This window comes from Mus caroli, unplaced genomic scaffold (genome assembly GCF_978045245.1).
Source record: "Mus caroli unplaced genomic scaffold, Mus_caroli_1 scaffold_9, whole genome shotgun sequence".
NCBI lineage: Eukaryota > Metazoa > Chordata > Mammalia > Rodentia > Muridae > Mus > Mus caroli.
This window is the reverse complement of record NW_028227264.1, coordinates 55,809,301-55,813,406: the sequence shown is the minus strand read 5'-3', so window position 1 is coordinate 55,813,406 and position 4,106 is coordinate 55,809,301. Positions and strand designations below refer to the sequence as shown.

The 4,106-nt window shown below is 44.7% G+C and overlaps 1 pseudogene; it reads right to left on the bottom strand.

Annotated features, from left to right (window-relative positions):
- Window positions 1-1,848: 1,848 nt before the first annotated feature.
- Window positions 1,849-3,639, bottom strand: LOC110302682 (phosphoglucomutase-1 pseudogene; annotated as a pseudogene).
- Between the last annotated feature and the right edge of the window lie 467 nt (window positions 3,640-4,106).

The following is a 4,106-nucleotide window of genomic DNA, read 5'->3' as shown; positions in this document are numbered from 1 at the left end:
CACAACTGGTTGTTATCACGTAGAAGAATGGGAATTGATCCATTCCTATCTCCTTGTACTAAGGTCAAATCTAAGTGGATCAAGGAACTTCACATAAAACCAGAGTCACTGAAACTTAGAGAGGAGAAAGTGGGGAAAAGCCTTGAAGATATGGGTACAGGGCAAAAATTCCTGAATAGAACAGCAATGGCTTGTGCTGTAAGATCGAGAATTGACAAATGGGACCTCATGAAACTGCAAAGCAAGGCAAAAGACATCGTCAATAAGACAAAAAGACCACCAACAGATTGGGAAAGTATCTTTACCTATCCTAAATCATATAGGTTTGTCCTAAAGAAGACAGAAAAATTGGCTGGAATGGAGTGTATTCATTTCCCATTCTCTCACCCTTCTCAAAACTTATCCAGAGAGACCCTGAACAAAGAAGTGAATGTGGAAGCTTTTGAATTTATTTTGTTTTTTTTTTTTCTAGAATTGTTAATTTAGAAAAATCTGGCATTACCTTGAAATGGGCTTAATGTTTCCTATTGTCCACTGGGAAGAAGGATCAAGAAGAGAGTGACATGGCTCCTCCTCCCTAGCGTGAACACTGCCATCTGCTTTCTTCCATATATCCTAATAAATATACTACTTCCATTATTATTTTTTAAGACAAGGTTTCTCTGTGGAACTCTGGCTGTCCCAGAACTCTCTCTGTGGATTAGGCTGGCCTCAAATTCAGCGATCAGTCTGTCTCTGACTCCTGAGTGCTGGGATTAAAGGCATGCACCACCATCACCCAGTAATTTCCACTATTTAAGCCAAGTGCTGTTGGTTTTACTGTGAATTTGTTTGTGCACATAATTCATGTACCTGTAGGACATGGTTGTTTTGAAAAATGATTCATTGTAAGCATTTTAAAAACTCATAAGATTACATTTAAATGAGTCAGCACTGTTACAAGGTGCTAGAAGGTGGTTTTAAGTGAGCTTTTTATTGGCTAGAACAGGAAGTCTCAAGAAAGAGAGCCTTTTTGTACTTAAAATCTCATTCTGCAGGTGATGCCATTTATAAATTATGGTTTGAGACATTCTGTTATCATTCTCCTAAAGATTTCCAGGTAAGAAAGTTCATTTTGTATAATTACCTCAATACAGTGGGGAATAATGAGTGAGGGTCTCATCATGTGGAATGATGAATTCCAAACTCCTATATGAAAACACCAATCATGACATTCAGATCCACACTCCCTTGTGTCGATTCTGTTTGTCACCCCATTCCTGCCGACTCTATGCTCATCTGCTGGAACCCCTGATCCCACAGATTAAGGGGGGCTGACTAGACCCGGTATGTGGCAGAATGGCACCTGAACAGGAACCCCCAGACAGTAACAAATTCTGCTTCAATATCCCAAATATCTGTGTAGATGGGGGATAAAAAAATAACACCGAGGTCTGAAGACAAGCACATCTTGCTTGGAGAAAATCTGATTGGAGAGAAGGCACCAGAAACCGTATTCTGTTGGATTACATGTAAACACAAAATGGAGAGACTTTCATAGTGAAGCAGGCACTTCAATATCATTTTATAGACATACCCCATGGACAGGAGATGGCCTTGTTCTTGACCCTCTGCCTCCATATCTTTACAGTGTAGTGTACTGTACCTGATGCAGGGAGACAAGGGCCCACACAGCAGCAATTAAATAGGGCAAGAGAATGAACAGTGCAGGCTGTTGGGTCTGCTTTCCTTCTCCCCCACACAGTGGCAGTGCCTCACAAATGGCTGTTTATCAAGTTGGAAGTAAAAATTCAAGACTGAGTCCTAAAAGGTCCAAGCAAATACATTGTTCCTGTCTATGTTCTTCAATCAGGTGGTGTGGACATGTCTTGGGGGAGGGACATGACACATCTGTCCATCTTTCGAGGTGATGACAGTGGGCGCAGTGTGGCTGGTCCTCTCCTAGAGCTGCAACACTTTTAGAGCAATGGAGACTAGAGTCGCCAGCATGATGTGGGGATCCTGGTTGATCTTGGCAACGTCCTTCTCGTAGCTATCAATATGTAGCCAGTTGGTAGCCCCTGCACTCCCGGTGCCACTCAGTTTGAAGATGATCTGAGAATCATCTGAAAAAATAAGTCTCAAGCCCTGGTTTTTTGAAACACTTTCATCTACTAGGTCACTATATTCAAAGTTAACAGCTTTCTCCGCAGTGTAGAGTTTATCATTTGTTGAGAACTGCTTCCCCGCAAAGGAGTGATCCAGCATCAGGGACATCAGGTCCTTCATTATTTTGCTTGCACCCTCAGCTTCCACCTTCCCATAGTCATACCTGGTACAGAAGTTCTGACCAAACTTCTGCCAGTGGTCTTTGAAGATGTCCTCCACACTCTGTTTGCAGGTGGCCAGAATGGAGAGTTAGGCCAGGGCAGTCCACAGTCCATCTTTCTCTCATATGTGCTCTGAACCAGACCCAAAGCTCTTCTCTCCACAGAGGGACAGCTTGTTTGTATCCATAAAATTTCCCCCAAAACAACTTCCAGCCAATTGGGGTCTCATACAAAGTGATCTTTTGACATTTGTTACCCTGTCCAGAGCACCACTTGTGGGCATGCTGTGTGCAAGACCACAGACCCCATCTGTTGTAAATATGAAATGCTGACTATGTTGGCAGTGATGATAGCCACAGAGTCAGAAGGATTCACAAAGAACCTGTGCTTGCCCAGAATCATGTTCTGATCCCCATCACCATCAAAGGCAGTCCCGAAATCATGCTCTCCTGACTTCATGGTCTCCACCACCTCAGCAGCATAGGTGAGGTTGGGGACAGGGTGGTGGGCTCCAAAATCCTCCAGGGGAACACAGTTCTCCGCTGAGTTTGCCCGGGGCACCAAGTTCTTCACAGAGGATCTTCTTTAGGTATGGTCCCACAACTCCATGCATGGAGTCTGTGCAGCTCGTCAATATGTTTGGACCGGAGAGAAGCTTCGTCAGCGAAATCTTCGTTGAAATCGAAGATGTTTCTCAGCATTGTGGCATTCTCCACTGAGTCCACAATCTCCACTGTGAAGGGTTTGAACTTGTTTCAAACTGCGGTTTTCCAGAACACTGAAGTCTACCTTCAGATCAGGGCAAATGGCAGGTTCTTTGATTGTCTTGCTGACTTGGAAAATTCTACCAGTGATTGCTTCTGGAGCAGGACCTCCATTAGAAATACTGAATTTAATTTCAAAATCTCCTTTGGGCCCTCCTGGATTGTGGCTGACTATCAGAATGATCCCACCAATGGCTTTGGTTTTCTTGATGATGCAGGATACAGCAGAGGTAAAGAGGACTCCATTCTGTCCAATAACCAGGAAAACAATCCCATTGGCTGCAGCGTTAAGTATGATGAGCTGGATGTGCCTCTGTCATGTAGAGGCGGCCATCTCGCCCACAACCAGCTTGGCCTCCTGCCTCAGCCACGGATCCACGGTGAAGACTGCTCTGGATCAAATTTTCCACGTAGTTGGCGTTGCTCTGGAACACCTTCACTCACTTCTGCAACCTGCTGGTGCCCAGCTACTGATTTGGGTATGCCCGTGTCTTCACTTTCAGGATCTTAACCATGGTGGTGGTTGGCTGCTAGGCAACAGTGGCTATTGCTTTGGCTGCTTCAGAGGGATCCTTAATTTTTCTTAATAAGTAGATAACCCTTGATAAACTGTTTACATAAGAAAAGGGTAAAGCAGAGACTGAAGCAATGACCATTCAGAGACCTGGGGATCCATCCCATAAACAACCACCAAACCCAGACACTATTTTGGATGCCAACAAGAGCTTGCTGACAGGAGCCTGATATAGCTGTCTCCTGAGAGGCTCTGCTAGTGCCTGACAAATACAGAAGTGGATGCTCAGAATCATCCATTGGTCAGAGCACAGGGTCAATGAAGGGACTAGAGAAAGTACCCAGGGAGCTGAAGGGGTTTTCAGCCCCCTAGGAGGAACAACAATACGAACTAACCAGTACCCCCCAGAGCTCCCTGAGACTAAACCACCAGCCAAAGAAAACACATGGTGGGACTCATGGCTCTAGCTGCATATGTAGCAGAGGATGGCCTAGTTGATCATTAGTGGGAGGAGAGGCC